The following is an 18,204-nucleotide window of genomic DNA, read 5'->3' on the forward strand; positions in this document are numbered from 1 at the left end:
GGAGGAAGAAAAGACCAAAATGAATGTTAGAAGACACTCTCAAACTTGCTCTTGAATGTAGAACAGATGAAGTAAATGGAAGAAATGATGACGTCAAAGAGCAGAATTAGTTCAAAGATAATTCCATAGGGAGACTCAAGAAGATGAAGTAAAGTATTATAATGAAATGTGTAAAGACCTGCAGGGTTAAAAAGCAAAATGTTAAGATACATTTAGCACTTCTTAAGCTGAAAGAACTGAAGAAAAATTTCAAGTCACCATTTGCAATACTGAAGGAACCTATGGACAAAATATTAAAAGAAAGAGGAAGCATCAAAAGAAGATGGGATAAAAATAGCTACTGTATAAAAAGGAGAACATTCAAACATTTCACAATGTAGAGTGTGAATTGAACCAATGGAATTGAAGGAGGAGTCCAAGCTGCTCTGATGATATTGTCAAGAAGATGCTAGAATCGATGGGATATGAAATGTTTAAATAAATAATTGCAGTACTAGAGATGCTCTCTTGTCTATGTCAAGAAATTTGGAAGATGGCTACTTGGCCAGTTGACAGGAAGAGAACTATATCTACGTCCATTCCAAAGAAAGATGATCCAACAGAATGTGGGAGCTTTCAACTGATATTGTTATATAGATCGCAGTACATTTTGATGAAGATAATTTGAAAATGACTGCAGCAGTACATTGGCAAGGAACTCAGAAATTCAAGCCAGATTCAAAAGAAGGATATTGCTGGTATCAGATGTATATTGGTGAAAAGTAGAGAATAGCTTTGTTTTATTGATTAAGCGAAGACATTCAACTATGAATATCATAAAGACTAAGACTAGGAAGAATGAAAATAACTTAACTGCGATCCTGTGCAACCTGTACATAGACAATGAGGCAGCTGTTCTGACAGAAAAAGAGGACTCCGCATGGTTTAAAATTAAGAATGGTATGGATTGGGCTATATCCTTTCATCTTATGTATTCAATCTATATGCCCAAATTGCCCAGAGAAGCTATATATAGTATATGAAGAACACAGATTCAAGACTGAGTGCAGATTCATTAACAACCTGTGATATGCAGATGACAGATCCTGGCTTGCTGAAAGCACAAAGGACTCGAAACACTCATGAAGATCAAAGTCTACAGCCTTCAACATAAATAACACCTCAATATGAAGATAGCCAGTCCCACAACGAGATCCCTACGCAATATGAAAGAGAAAAGAAGTATGTCAAAGATTTCATTTTATTGGATCCACCATCAATACCTATGGAAGCCCATTGCATTGGGTAAATCTGCTGCATTACACCAATATAAAAGGTTAAAGAGCAAAAATGTAACTAGAGAACTAAGCTGTGTCTGACCTATGCCATGCTATTTTCAATCTTCTTATATGTGTGAGAAAGCGAGGCAATAAATAAGGAAGACTAAAAAATTGATCCCTTTGCATTATGGTGTTAGCAAAAATAATAAATGTACTGTAGACTGCTTAGAACAATGGAAAGCATCTGCATCGGAAGTAGTACGGTCACATTGCTCTTTAAAAGCAATCATGTTGAAAACAATATTAGGTGTTTAAACATATCATCAGGAGATGGACGGTCAGTGAAAACGAGGAAGGCCATCAAAGAGACTGATGAACTCTGGCCGCAACAAGGAGCGCGGCCATTGCAGTAATGTGGAGGAGGCCACGGGCTCAGGGAGTGCTTCGTTCTGTTGGACCGAGGCACCCTGGGGCTTACTTGATGACATCTAACACCAATAGCAACACATCACGTTCATCTGCTCACTATAACAAATAATTATAACAACGCCAAAATAAATGGTAGCTCTTGGAACATGTTTCATTAGTTAAAATTTATCATTAGCTAGTAATTAATAGTTACAGATTAAAAAATGACTGTAACTAATTCATGATAATCAATTTTTTTCTCAATGTGAATTTATGCAGAACTGACCACAAATATAAAAACCTGTGCAAAACAAATAAGGATCCCTCTCTGTTGATTGTTTTCTTCTAAAAGCAATTGGCAATGGCTACCTTCGTCCCTACACCCCACACACATCATTCTAAAGCACCAAATTCTGGAGCCGTTCATGGCTTCAATGCTGTAACAAAGCCCAAACCGTACAGTTTTTGTCAACCGGGAAAAATGGAAGAGTTTTCATCACAATCTTTCTCAAATAATAGCTCCCCCCTCCCCCCGCCATTTTTTTTGTTTGAGAGCCTGCTAGTTGAACTATTAATGGTAGACTGATGAGTGGACACATTTCTGTGACTTCCACTGCTACAATATTTTATTTGACAACTGACAAGAACAACGAATATTACTTCCAAGAAGGTTTGCTTTCTATTTTGTGAAAATAAAATCTTTGCAAGACATAACTGGTCCTATGTACACAGCTCCTATAAAAAAGGGGGATATTGGAAACACAGAACACAAAGCACCTGCATTTTATGAATGGCTTGCTCATCAACCACCTTTCTCTTACACCAGCTGCATTTATCTTAGCAGTTTCTCTCTGAGCAGGATGTTTTTAGTCATGACTGCAAATGGCTAGCAGTAACATAACACCTCAGTATCAACAGAATCCAGTGCTAAAAATAGAAACAATTTGAAGTATTTCAAGCAGAGGGGACTACTCAAAAACGTTTTTGAAAGGCTGACGGACCAAAGAGCTGAATGTGGACTAACCCAAGTGTTAATACCTGAAAGAAGCAGCCACTCTCCCCAAAATCAGGGGAACAAAAAGAGGAGATGGTAGTCAAACTTAGGAGCCACACTTACTAATGAACTTCTACAGTAGCCCAAAGGGTCCTGGCAACACCAAGGAGAATGTCACCCATGTCACTGCTGGGACCGTGGTTTGGGGTGTGCTGAACATTAGCCTGGAAACACAATGGACCTGTTGGTGACTGATTCTGCAACCGATGAGCAACTGACGCTCAAGAGGTATAACTAAGGAGAGGGTCATCTAGCCAGTGCTGGCATACTTGAGATGGCACCAAACATTGGTGTTAAACCCAAGGAAGAAGTTCTATGTTATAGGCACTGGAATGGGCAGAGCATATCGGACGGAGTCTTTGCTCCACGCTACTGTGGAAAGGAATTTGAAAAGAGCAACATTTGCTTTGCCTTTCTTTGCTTTTTACTCTCTTACCAGAGTCTCCCATTGGGAGGCTATAACTGAAATCTCACTGGTGAGAAAAAAACATGAGGTGTAATCCTACAATATGTAGAAGAGCAAATAACAGTAAAAATGAAGATTCAGAGCAAAAAGGCAAATAACCGACACATCTACTATCTTCTATGGCAATTTGTAGTAGCATTCATTTTAAGTATTGTATCTTTATTTGCTAATGATCATTTAAATCCTGTTACTCTCTTAAGCAATCAACAAAGGAAATAATAGACATTAGATTATGTAAGTAAAACATAAAGTTATATAATGTAATGTGAGATGATACCATATATCATATCATATAACAATGTATAAAACTATAAATTAGTAATCTTACTTAAGGCTTGTTTTCTTTAATAAAGGTCCTGTTAATAGATTTATGGAAACCAACCTGAAAAGGCACAGTTAGTAGACTTATGTGAGATATAAAGTCACATGTATCTTTTCTTGGGTTATGAAACCATGTAAAATCCCATTCAAAATTTTTACTATTCTCTTCAAATTCCAATATATATTGCCATTGGACAGATAATTTAGAAAAAAATTAAATGGTTGAGGAACATTATTACATGTGCTAGATTAAAGATGGCTTATAAGCCTGAGTTAGTCTTCCCATTGAGATTTCTCTTCAATTTGTCTTGTCTTATGACTTGTTTAACTAATAGAATAAAGAAGAAGTGATAGTCTGGGATTTCCAAGTCAATCACAAAATGCTTTGCAGCTTCTTCCCAGGTCTTTTTGAAAACTCGCACTGGGTGAAGCCAGTTGCCACATGAGAAGTTTCACTACCTTGAGACCATCATGTAAGAGAGACCACATATCGGTGCTCTGGTCAAGAGTGCGAGCTGAGTCCCACCCTTGACTCATCCCAACAAGGTGCCAGGCATGCCTGTGAAATCACCTTGAAACCCTCAGGCCAGCCCATGTGCAAGCTGAGAACCACAGTCCAGACCAAAACTAGCAGAAGCTTCTCCCAGTAATTTCCTACCTCAGTTACCAGATTGTAAAAAATATAACCAAATGGAGATTTGAGCTATTGAGTTTGGGCAGAGTTTGTTAGGTAGCTATGGATAATGGAACGTGATATTTCTAGTATAAAAGAAACACACATTGAAGTAAATTAACCATGCTATATGCAACCAGCTTAATCTGGCTAAATTAACTAAGTAAATTCAATCACAAACACAACACTCACACAGTTTCCAAGGGGAAGAGAGAACTCAGAGCCTTTGATGGAGCCTCTTGGACAAGATGAAGCTAATATAACTTGAACTTATGACTTTATGTTTGTGGGATGGCATTCTTTTTCTCAAAAGAGAATTGCCCAATTACATAAACTTTAGTCTCCACAAAATAGAATCAATTTCTGGAGATACACATTAATAATCAATTATTTTGGCTCTATTCAGCAATTAGTATTTTCCCCAGGAAAATATTTTTTAAAAAGAAGGACACATATATTTAAAAAATGATTTATTGAAGCAGTATAGGCAATAGAAAAACAAAACTAAAAGAAAATCGGTGTTTCATGAGAGATAAGTAGTTCAGTAAGTGTTGTTATTAACTACTATCCAGTTGATCGGACACACAGCAACTCTATGTGAAGCAGAATCAAACCTGCAGGTCCTGGGACATCACACCTGCAGTCGCCCTGGCCTTTCATCTGATTGAGGGTCTTCCTCTCTTTCATTGACTCCCGACTTTACCAACATGAGGTTTTTCTCCAGGGACTGGCCCGTCCTGATAACATATCCGACGTCCATGAGATGACCCTCAGCTCCCTTCATTCAAGTTCTCAATGTATGGTCCTTTGCCATTTTTGCAAAACTTGTTAAAAGTTTCTATCAACATGGGGAATTGTTTATAATATGCCTAAGTAAAAAAGCTAAACTGGTAAGTTTATATAAACTGTGACTACAAGTATTAAAATGTACATATTACAAATAAAAGCTGGAAGGAATTTAGAGAAGTGAAACCAGTATGTTGAGATTAAGGTCATGGAATGTAAATTTGCCTTTAATTTCTTTCTTTCTTTTTTAATAGTTAAAATTCTCATCTAATTTGCTTCCTGTAACAGTCAATAGGGAGAGATGTGAGCTCCCACAGAAATCAGCATCTCAGGCAGTGGTTCTCAACCTTCCTCATGCCGCAACCCTTTCATACAGCTCCTCATGTTGTGGTGACCATCAACCATAAAATTTAGTTTTGTTGCTACTTCATAATTTTGCTGTTTTGCTGTAATTTTGCTACTGTTATGAATTTTAATGTAAATATCTGATATGCAGGACATATTTTCATTGTTACAAATTGAACATAAAGCATAGTGATTACCATAATCATAAAAACAATATAAAACTATATATTGTGAAATATTTATTTCTAACTACAAATAAGTGAAATTTTGTCTTGAAGCATGGTGTGGCCTGGATAACAGTCTTCATGCCATGTACTTGTATGTAGGTGTATCTGCAGGTGGGCGGACCCACCTAGAGATAGATAGAGGAGGAGTGTCTCAGTTCCTAAGAACATCTGAAATATGTTTTCCAAGGCCCTGTGAAAGGGTCGTTCAACCCTCAAAGGGGTCGCGACCCACAGGTTGAGAACCACTGATCTAAGGTCTTCTCAGAGCTTTGCTGGAAAAACTAACTGTAGCTAAGCCAGTGGAAGTACTGTAATGTCCAAAACAGGGAGAGCAGGTTGGGGTTGTGGCAGGACCTTCTTCCTGTACCACAAAATGTAAGCTGGAAACAAAACACCTTAGAAAGGTAAAGTCACTCTTGGAAAAGTTAGACTTTCTGTGTCATGAAAGGCCAAGTGAAACTCTTAGGTGTCAGAAACCAAAAAGGCTATCCATCGATTGCTCTTCCATGTTTATACAAACAGTATGTGCATAGGCACTTACACACTATGAAGTGGAATTGCTTAAAGAAAACATCTCTTTTAATAATTATCTAGATATAGTCCTATGATGGGAAAAGCAAAATCTTAAGTCTAGTTCTGGGTCTGTGGTCAACTGGTTATTCAATCAGCAATAACTCCTTGTTTGCTGAAAATCCACTGGACTCCATCTGCAACCATCACAGTACAAATCTGAACACTCATCATCCTTGATCTCAATTTACGATCTTATGCTAGCTTCAAAACCTTGCAACAAATTTCTATCAACATTGCAAATTCTTCATCATCTAAGTAAAAAAGCTAAATTTGTAAGTGTATAAAAACCATGATTACAACTATTAAAATGTATATTTTACAGTCTTGTCTCGTGCCACCTTCATGAGACTTTGCTCCCAAATAAAATGGGACCATTGAAATAGCAGAGACTTTATCAAGCCATGTTTCGGTGACTTTGATTTCTTGTGTATGTGTGTTCTAATTTGAGATCATAGGATTTTGGATGATAATAACTTAGACCATAGAAATCCGATGGAAAAGAATAGGCAAAAAAACAATTGAGAGGAAACTCCCCTCTAATACCCAGCACTATGGTGTGAGAAGAAAAAGAACGTCAGACCCTCTTCTTCTCTTCCCTGAATGCAGAAAATAGCATCAAAAAGGAGTGGTGACCTGCCACATTCTTCCCTTTGAGCTATTTGTTAGAGAGACACACAAGGAGAGGCATTTTAATCTGCCCTTATCGAAGAGGTATTAAAAGCCTCCCTTTGGCCTCAAAGTAGGCTGCACTTCTGTCATTGTACTCTTAAATGCTTTCACCTGACTCACTCGGCAGCTGGCTGAAAGCCAACTCTAACTGGGCCCTTTTGCCTGAGGTCCAGTGGGGCAGTCATTAAAGCAAGAGCCTGTCAGGAACTTCTATTTTCACACGAAGCATCACTTCGCTGCCTTCAAGCAATACCAGGGAAGCTTATCTTTCAGCTGTTTCCTTGCCATGTGAATTTAAATGGATCACCAGACAGTTTCCATTGAAATCATGCTGATGCTGAAAGGAAGGAAGTTACCATTCAAGACACACAATTCCACTAGTTTCATCCCAAAATCAGTTTCAATCAAGAGTCAACTTCCCAAGTAAGTGATTTTACTCCAGCATTGAATCAAAACTGAATTGACAGAGCAGTGGTGTAATACTACTTCCTTGACTTTTACTCTTGGGAAAAATAAGAGGCCTGGTCATACAGTTTGCTTAAAAAATGGACTCATTATGGCCCAAATGGCAAATTACTCTCAGAGAATTGGTGTATATATAAGACAACAACAACAACAAAACATTTCCTCATCCTAATCTTAATAAAGTAGTATGTTGGCTCCAATGAAAGAAATAGTACTATTCTTTCATGCTGTGGACTGCACTCTGGCTATCGGGAAAGATGAGATGGGTTTTGGGCAGACTTGCAAACTTTCCATATCCCTGAGTTTTTTGTTCATTGAATATAATTAACCTCATGCATTGCCTCATCAACCTTGCCATTAGTACTTAGGGCTAAATGTTGTTGTTGCTAATGATTTTCCATTTTATTATGCATGTATTTTTATTATCATGCACTTTAAGTCATTTTTGGAAAAGCTTATATATAAATGTATGACAATGTTTGCATGTGTACATTCACGGGGTCTTCAAAAAATTCATGGAAAATTCACATTATGAAAAAAAAAAAGCCTAGCATATATTTCAAAAACATTTGCACCAAAATAAGTTAGCAGTAGTAATAAACAAATTATTTAGTGGAACTATATAAATAGGGTGTGTGAAACACTGGGTGGGGTGGGGCGGGCTGGTCAGTTTGGGTTACCATTTCTCTGTGGATAAGAGAGTCATCTCAGAAGCTGAAAGAGAATTCCTGGGATCATCGAGGAAGAAAAGCCCACAGCAAAGCACATTTAAACTCCCTGCCTGAAGTGGTGAGCTGTCAGATGCCACGCCATGCTACGACCGAGGCACCAGAGCAGAGGGGCTGCCGTGCTAATACCAGAGACCACAAGACAGTGAGGCAGAGCAGTGGCCAGGCTTCCCAGAGCAAGGAACAAGACAGAGGCCAAGACACCTTGTAGTTGAGGCTAAGGACCAGGGAGGCACCTGGTTACTGGCTGAGGAAAGGTGATGCAGGGGGATAAAGATCACATCCTTAGGGTTTTAGGATCCTTGTGTGTAGTAACCTGTTAACGTCCTTAGCAAACTCTCATCATTCTGAGTTTTGTGGGTGAGTTGTGGGGTCGTTGCCATGGCTTATCACACCCAGTGGAGAGGTAGAGTGTCCTGGAGGAACGGTTGGGTTGGAAGAACAGAGGATGCAAGCATGTCTGTGCTCTGCCTTATGGCAGTCAGCCTTGGCTACTGTGGAGATGGATTTTCCTTCTCTAAGGGGGAACCAGCGGAGGTCAGGTGACCTGCTCACCATGTACGCAGCTGGGTGCTTTACAGAAAGGTTATGGTGACAACAGCCCAAATAAATCAATTTACAAATGGAAGGAACACATTTATATTGAAGATGGTCACATAAGCAGATCACTCACATCAATTGACAAGGATACAATCTTGTTCTTGGCCTATGATAACAGTAGAAACAATAGCCAATCCATAGATACCTCAGTAGGTTCAATGTACAATTTGGACTGAAACTTAAGAGTTGAATAAACTTGCTGCCATTTGGATGCCAAAACTGTTGAGTCTAGCTCAACTGCAGACAAGTACAGACCTTTCTATGAAAATTTTAAACAAATATGATCCAAACCCTGAGGAATGTTTTAGAAGAATTTTCCAGAATATGAAACATAAGTTTCCCAGTACAATCCAGAAGGGAAAAATACAATCAACAAAATGGCTACCAAAAGGTAGAAGTGGGCCAGTCAACAAACCAGGGATTGGTTGAGAGCAAGGTTGTGGCAACAGTTTTTGAATGCTCAAGGCATTTTACTTAGTTCTCTGGAAGGTCAAAGAACAACAACATCTGTTTAGTATGAGAGCATGTTGAGAACATTAGCCAAAGCTTTGGCAGAAAACCTCCCAGGAAAGCTTAAACAGAGAGTTTTCCCCCACACTGCTCTGTCCTATTCATTTTGCTCATCAAATAAAGGCAATTTTGTAAGAGTTTTGATGGGAAATAATTAGGCATCCAATTTACAATCATGATTTGGCTCCTTCCGACCTCTTTTCATTTTCTAATCTTTAAAAATATCTCTAAAGGGCACCGATTGTTATTCAGCTAGTCACATAAAAAAGATGACATTGGCATGCTTAACTTCCCAGGAACCTCAGATCTTTAAGAATGGGTTAACTGCTGGTATCACTTACAAAAATGTCTTGACCTTAATGAAACTTATTTTGCAAAATAAAGTTTATAGCTTAATTTTTATCTTTTAATTTGATTTTTCCATGAATTTTTATATCCCTTTTTATGTCCATGTATGTTGAATGTAATATACATTATCATTAATAATCATAGAACAACATATCTCTAGAGCAGTAATTTTATTGGTTTTCAGATGTTTCTACCATGCTTGGGGAACCAATTTCTCCAGATGAAACAATGCCCCAAACTTAAAGAAGTACCCAAAAGCCAACTGTCATTTCATTGAATCTGACCCATGCTATCCTATGTAGAGTTTCTAAGATTATAAATCTTTATAACAGTAGACAGCCTCATCTTTCTCCCTTGCTAGTGCATTTGAACCCCTAACCTTGTGACTACTGGTTAGTAGCCCAGTGTCTAACCCACAGTCACACTAGGGATCCTTAGAACAGAACAACAGAATTGAGAAGGCAAGGAACGTTATTTGGCTAAAATGATAGAGGGATAAGGACCAACTCCAGATTCATTTCACAAAACTCACAGCTTCTCCTAGAGCACATATGAAGTGAACAGTGATCAAATTGTTTTATAAAGATCAATAAATGTAGAAACAGGATCACAGAGAAGTTGTGAGTGATCTGAAATCACTTACCTAGTTGGTGACCAGATCGTAACCAAAACTCGGATCCTCAGAGTTCCATCATTAGTTTTGCCACAATAGAAGGGTAGATCCCAATATTGGTTAAAGAAGGGTCTAAGATTTTTCTAAACTTAATAATGCAGAAAATATTATTTTCTCTCAAATTTAACACCATTTCTTTGGTCTGTTTCCTGCAAACCTAATGGATTTTAATTGCTTGACTTTTTGTATACATAATCAAGTGGCCCTGCTTTTTTGCATATCCTGGTGGCATAGTGACTACAGTTAGACTGCAATCCGCAGGGTTGGTGGCTTGAAACCAGCAGCAGCTCCATGGGAGAAAGCCTGGGCTTTCTACTCCGCTGAATAGTCAAAGTTTTAGGAACCCACAGGGGTTGCTGAGTCGGCATTGATTCAATGGAGTGAGAGATACAATTAAACAAGATAGAAACCTAGAAAAGTCTTATTTCTCCTTCCTAGACATTTTTCCAATGACTGCCATGACTGTGCTTCTTCACATTATGCACATTATATTCTGTTAACTACTTACTATCAGTGGGACAAAGGATGGATTCACCTGGGAACACAGTTTATCATACAAATGTCTTCAGATAAGACATATAGATATATAAAGTACAATATACTTGCATGATACATAAACATTTCAGATAGACATAGGTTAAAACATGGAGGGGGGACAGAAAAGACTCATTTTCAAATGATATAAGAATTTCTCAGTCAAGTTTATCACCTAATAATTGACTTAGCATCATGACTTTTAGAAGCAATGCCTCCAACGTTTACCATTTTAACTTATCTTAGTATTTATCTCCTATAACATATGATCTTATTTTAGATACTACATTATTGGCTATTTAATTCACAGAAATAATAATTTAGTGAGGACCACTTCAACATGAATGATCTCAAAGAGCCTAAGAAGAAGTCACCCCCCTCTGGCAGTGAAAGCCTACCGCATCATCCCAAGCACAGGCTGCCTCCCAGTTACCACACTGACTCATCCAGGTGGAAAGCAAATGAGGGAAGTACAGGGTTGGATATTAACAAGGAAAATTCAAGGAGATTACATCCATCTTGAGGCCTCCTGGGACTTTGGATATCTGAGGGACGGGTGTGCATGGTGGGAAGGCAAGTAAATCATTGCCAAAGAGATATGGACCAAAGCAAGGGCTGAACCTTTTCAAAGAGTTTGGGAAATACCTGGCATTAATGAAGCTGGTGCCTGAGTAAAGTCCCCGGGGATTTTCTGAGCCAGAGCTAAGCATAAGATCCAAGAGCAGCCTGGGAGATCACAGAGGGATGAAGAGCCAAGCATAGCTAGCTAGTGCAGAATATAAACAATGAACAAAGCAAAGTTGCTAAGGGTTACCATTTGGCCTCCTGGTGGAGGAGGGGAGATGAAAGGGGCTCACCCAGCTAATTGAAGCATTTAAGGTTTATCCAAAGAAGTAAGTTTTTTGTCCTGGCCCGACCCTGTGATGGCTCGATTGTGCACTGGAAAGCTCTTGAGGTTTGTTTCTGGTCTCAGCCTCCATTCTAGCGTTCTGACAGACCACAGCCTTCCTTGTCTCTAATCTCTTCAATCTCCTTCCAATAATGGGGGTGGGGGTATGTTTAATCTAAGGCTATACATTCACAAGTAAAATTACACTTTCATTTTTCAATGTATCCAATCAAAGAAATGGACCCTATATACCAAAAGTGGCCTTCATATAGATGAATCTTTTACGTCTGAGGGGGGGGCGGGGGGAATGGGACTGAAAAAGCATCTGAATTGGCAAAACAGTGAAGAATTCATGAAAATGAGAGTCACATAGGGGCTTTATCAATGAAAGGATAAAAGATAACAAATCCTTTATCTATGAAAAGACTGTGCACAGAGGGAGGCTTACCCAAGTTATTAAGCATTATGACAGTTTTAAAATCACAAAGCCCTCTATAAATACAGGATTCGATGTGAGTGTTGTCATTCTGGTAATGGGAGAAAGTGGGGCATGTTGATAATCATCGTGAACATGCGTGCCTGTGAATTGCCAGTTTATTAAGTCACCGGGACTCGCTGAGGAGAAAGTTAACCAATGCTATTCGGTCCATTTACAGATAAGAAATTGAGACACAGATGAAGTAGCTTACGAAAGGACACTGTGAACAGGAAGGAACATTCTTACTAAAGTGCAAATATGGTCCACAGAAAAACAGCTGGCACGAGTTGACCTTTTCCTACTGAGCCCAACTGGAAAAGTGAGTGCTGTTTCAGTCGAGGGCTAACTGAGACTAAAGGCAAATGCCCCTGAGAAGAGATCCAGGAGTGCGCAGTGATGGTCTGGAACAGCAGTCAGCCCAGACGACATCGTTGAAGAGCAAGACTTACCTTGCTCAGCTGAAAGGACACAGCGGCATCCTCCTGGCCTGGAGCCAACCCTGGTACTCCAGCACCATCTTCCTTCTCCCTCCTCCTCGCCAATCTAGGACGATAACCACACAGCACTTAGGAAAGAAGCACTTCAGAGGCATGCTCTGAAAAAAAGATTAGCAGGAGGAAAGCATGAAAATAGCTCAACTTAAATAGGAAGCACACTCATAAACAGGAGGATCAAACACCAAAATGAAACGAAGAGGAAATCACAAAACTAAGTCAAAGAGGCTAGTAAGTGAAATCCAAAAATACTACTACGGAACACATTTTCAATCATCAGTCCTTTAATAAAACCATAATACCTTAACTACATGTTCTATAATATTAATTGATCAAAATTAATGAACTACATATACTTTCACAAAGGCAAAAAAGGTATTGCAAACAGATATAACATAAAACAGGTCTTCCAAAAGCACGTTAGACAGATCCTACACAAGGAGCCAGGTGGATTAAGTGAAATGAGTAGTGTACTGCTTTTCTTTATTTTCACATGTACCTTCCAAAAGTGACTGGAGGAAAGACTTCTGTTCATGATGCACAGCAGAGCAGACACATAACAGCATGGAAAGGGGAAACAGGACACCGAGAAACCTCTAGCCAGAGAGGGTAAACAATTGTAAAACTGCAAATGGTAAGAGTGCTTAGGTTAATCACAGAGAATTTCAACTTTAGGAAACTTCCATACTCAACTTAGTATATGAGAGAAATAGTGATGTAATTAGAAAGCTGAAGCAGTACCTGTACCATCAGTAGCTAATTTCCTTTTCGCTTAAGCCCAGGGATACACATGTCCCATGCTACACAGCTAGGTTTATGGTCACTGGCTTAGAGAATGAGTGTTGTCCTGTATTAAAAGTGTATGGGATTCAGGGAATATTTTCCAGCTTGTCTTGTGATCCTAGACCAGATGGGTATTTAGTATGATAGAATGGCCAGCACATCTCCTAATTCGTTAGATGTCCATTTTAATGGGTCAGTGTCCATGCCCTACCGAGTGTTAAATATTTTAAAATAACTGCATCTAGTTAAAAGTGAACCAAACCCTAACCAAGTACTTGTTCACTTCCCTTTATTAAAGTCTTTTAAGATGTCTGGGTATTATTTAGAAAGATGGACTTCTATCATTATGTCTAAGTATTTTCTCTAAAAATTATCCATTGAAAGCAGAAGCACTATTGCACCTGAATGGTAAATCAAATATAAGGAAGATCTTAAAAGAGTGCTAGACAGAGCCAGAGGAAGAATGACACAGTGTGCTATTATAACAAAAGAGGGGTTTATGAAACCTAAGAGCCCAGGAGATGTCAGGAGCCAACTTTAAGATATTCTGCCCCATGGTAGTATGCAGTGTATATAAAATGATTTCTAAAAGTAGAAATCTGAGTTCAAATGCCAGCCCCACACAAACTGTTAGAGTGGGGAAATGATGAAAAGTACTTCAGCTACTACAAGGACAAAGGACATAGTGTGGAAGCAGGGAAGGGACAGAACCTTCCGGAAGCAGAAAGTAGTGAATAAGACTGAGATGTGGGCGGGGTAGAGGTAAAGGTAGGATGTTTTAGAGAGCGGCATGAGGAATATAACCAACTACAATAGTAGCCACCTTTCCCATTTTAACAGTCTGTCACCATGCAAAATGATCACTGCAGTACTGTTAATAGTAGCTAAAGGTTGAAAATTGCATAAAGGTCATCAGTAAGGGAATATGTTGTATGTCCATCACTAATAGTCAGGCACCATTAAGTGTCTTCACTATACTTTTCCCCAGCACCCATATCTTCAGAGATCCATTCATGAGTACAAGCATCAAGCACAGCCCTGTAATAAGAAGTAATTGTTCTCAGATTGCGGCTCAATTTAAGTGTGAGCCCAAAATCCATTCATAGATCTATAATTTATATATGTATTTGGCTCATTTTAGAGGCATCATTTTCATTTTACATTAGGGAACATTAGCGAGCATCCTCCTGGAGCATAAGGTAATTCTATTGATAGTATAATTAATTTAGTCAGTGGTGTAGAATTTAAAATACTGTTGAGAAAGGGACATCATAAGATTGTACACCCACTATAAATCTCAATGCATGAATTATTGTACAGATTAAACTCTTAAGGGCATTATTTACACAAACCGTGGGAGTTGGTGATAGAGAAAACCTTCCAATAACATTCATGCACAATGGCGGAAGCCTGCCTATGATACTAATACATGGCATAACCAAGCAAGGAAAGCATTAAAATAGTAAGTACATGATAGCCTCGGGCCACCCTACGCATGACTACTACTGGTCTACAGGGCTTCAAGGAGCCCTCGTGGTGTAGAAGATAAGAGTTAGGCTGTGATCCACATGGTTAGCAATTCGAAACCACCAGGAGCTCTGAGGGTGAAAGACTGAGCTTTCTACTCTTGCAAATACTTACAGTCTCAGAAATCCACAGAGGGGTGACGTGAATCAGCATTGGGATAATGGCCGTGAGTGAATGGATGATCACTGGCCAGCACACATTATGTAACACACACAGTAGCCTGTTGCCAATGTGTATACGCATGTGAGACGAAGTCTCTACGGGGCATCTTGGCTGTTCTTTTTTCAACCCTTATTACATCCTCTCTGGAGCCTCAGTTCTCTCTCTATTCCATGGGCTCCCACATGCTGGTTTTCCCCTTACCTCAGACATTCTACAGTTGGCCCATAAAGTCATTTTCCCGACACATCCTATAATCCTGGCAACCTCGTCTTGATAAGACTTTGGGTGAAATTCTAACAATACTTTTCATTTTTATTTTGTCTTGTCGCAGCATGTCGCAGCATGTAACACTTTCTTGAAGATTTCTTCTTGGTCTTCACCAATCCCCTTTATTAATTTGTTCCCATTTCTCTGCCCTTTATTCTCAGTCTCAAGTGCAGCTATTCCTCCCTCTGCTTAAACCCTAGTATTATCAGGCCTGAAGATAACACCATGAGTCCTCTCCTTATGCTGTAACTCTTAATACATCTGGAAGATCCCATCTACTCCTAGGATTGCAGCTAATGATTTATGACACTGGAATCTATCTATAACTTCATCTCATTCTTAATATAGAGATCTTATGCAATTATTTAAGGAAGGTCTCAATGTAGATGGCTGAGACTGTCAAAGGCCACCAGACATGAACTCCTGTCTTCTCTCTAAACCTGTTTCTCCTGTCTTCTCTCTTAAGGAAATTAGAATAATACCATCCACCCATTTAGCTATCTACATCAGACACAAAAAGTAATTCACAATCAATCTTACTTGATGCCCTGAACTCTTGTCCTTATTCCAAAAACTACTACAAAATGAATATCTCTAGAATCTCCTTTTTTGCACTGATGAAATATTTTTAATAGACTAATTTGTTTTCACCCACAGATCTGCAATAAAAACCAACTAGTACCTCTGCAACCACTTTTGTATTATCTACGACAAATACTTCTCATTAATATTTGATAAAATACTTATCTCCAGCAAATAAATTTCTTTTACCCACAGAACTGCAATAAATCCTCCCTCTTACAAGATTTTCAAAGTAATCTTTTAAAAATGCAGGTTTGTTCAATTCAGTTTTATTAAAATTCTATAAGGGCTTCCATTTTCTTCTATGATATATTCAAGAGTTTTATGAGTACTACAATCTAGTAACTGCATTCATTGAAGAACATCTAAGTCTCAAGTTGCAATATTGAAGAATTTCATGAGCAAAGTTTTGAATGATGCAGGAAACATCAAAAGGAGATGGCAATAATACACAGAGGCACCATACCAAAAATAATTGGTCAAAGTTCAACAATTTCAAGACCTACCATGTGATAAGGAAACAATGCTAATAAGACAATATTGACGGACGATCTTTATGCTCCAGCAGGATGATCAATAAGACTCTCTACCATAAAGTAACAAGGAGGTTTTGAAAAAGAGCCAAAGGCAGATTTAATAAGCAAAAACATAGTTCGTAGAATGGGTTTCGGTCTTACAATACTAGTATCCAATACTCGATATTCACCTTCAGGAAGGGAACACAGACGATATATGTACTATAACAAAGTGTGATAAAGAAGTACGATGGTGTCTGGCTATCAGGCAAAATAGTGTCTGAGGTCTTAAAGGATTCTTTCCAAAAGAGCAGCCATCTAAATGAGATGTCAACTAAGTCCACATGGAAGAAGCACACCAACATCAGTGACCACAGAATTATAAACCATATAATCCAAAGTCAAAGGAGGGAATAATATCAGAGGCTAAATTGTGAGAATCTGGCTAGCAGAAGGCCATAAATGGCAGTGGGAGTCCAAGATACATTTGTGGGAACTACATAGGAAATAAACCTCCCGTAATTTTCTCAGTCCATAATAGAGGTATGGGAGAAATGTGGTTACCAAATAGAGTGCATTGGAGGGATGATTATAGAAGATCAAAATGATAAACCTGACTTGAGTGGTTAAAACCTTGTCAGCTGATCCCCGCTCTAATGCATGCTGGACCTGATTTGGTTTTCAACATTTTCTGTATTTGGGTTTTGAGTGGTTTTTTTCCTTTTTTATATTGGGGTTTATCTCAGATGTGTTGTCATTGAGGTCATCCTCTTGAATTTTTCCCAAAATGGTTTCTGTCTCCCAGGATATGAATCCCAGGATTGGTGAACCTACGGGAACAGCAAGTAGAATACGGATTTTTGAGGGGCGAAGTGGGGGATGGGAGCGGGAAAGGGAGGTGATGTTAAGAGCTCAGGAAGGAAAAGAATGCTTCAAAACCGACTGCGGTAGCAATTGTACAATATTGCTTGATGTGATTGAACTATAGAATGATATGATATCTGTATTAACTCCAACAAAATGGTTTGGGGTGGGGGAAGACATTGGTATTGAAGGCAAAAAATACAAGGTGCATTGAAGGCATTAGGAAAAACAAAGTCCCAGGAAATGGCAGAATACAAATTGAAATGTTTATCAAGCCTAAGCAGAGATGGAAGCATTCAGTATTATGCCAAGAAATTTGGAAGACAGTTCCCTCTCTAACCTCTTTCCAAAGAAAGGTGATTCAATAGAAAGCAGAAATTATTGAGCAGCATAATTAATATCACATGCAATATATATATATGTGTGTGTGTGTGTGTGTGTGTGATATATATCACATGCAAGTAAAATTTTGCTGAAGACAATACAAAAGCAATTTCAGGAGAACATCAACAGGGAGCTGAGAGAATGCCAAGCCAGATTCAGAAGAGGGCATAGCACCAGGGCTACCATTGCTGGCATTAGATGGTTATTGACTGAAGGCAGAGAATAACAGAAAGATGTTTACTTGTATTTTATTGGCTATGCGAAAGCATTAGACTGTGTGATGTGCAGCAAGTTATGGATAGCATTGACAAGAATGGGAATTCCAGAACACTCAATTGTGCTCAAAGAGAACCTATACCAAATCAAGATGTAGTTGTTCAAATAGAACAGGGGCATACTGAACAGTTTAAAAATAAGAAAGATGTGTGTCAGAGTTGCATCCTATCACCATATTTAGTTAATCTTCATTTTGAGCAAAAGATCCAAGAAATGGGGTAGATGAAAAAGAAAGTTATACAAGAGCAATGCAACAGAGAAAAATTACTGAAACCCAAATGAAAGCTGAGCATGATAGTGGGACAAAAGGAAAGTAAAAGGAAATAGAGGAAAGAACTAGGAGG

General features: G+C 38.7%; 1 protein-coding gene across 3 annotated transcripts in view; it reads right to left on the minus strand.

The window, feature by feature from the left end:
* Positions 1-18,204, minus strand: part of MACC1 (MET transcriptional regulator MACC1) — an 82,234-nt gene that overhangs the window by 54,011 nt on the left and 10,019 nt on the right. For all 3 annotated transcript variants that reach the window (XM_004702709.2, XM_045288830.1, XM_045288831.1), the window contains exon 2: positions 12,456-12,549. The gene's annotated coding sequence lies outside the window, so the exon portion shown is untranslated. The remainder of the gene's footprint in view (positions 1-12,455; positions 12,550-18,204) is intronic.

The sequence above is a fragment of the Echinops telfairi genome, unplaced genomic scaffold, assembly GCF_000313985.2.
Source record: "Echinops telfairi isolate 266 unplaced genomic scaffold, ASM31398v2 ScPeMD7_23;HRSCAF=83, whole genome shotgun sequence".
NCBI lineage: Eukaryota > Metazoa > Chordata > Mammalia > Afrosoricida > Tenrecidae > Echinops > Echinops telfairi.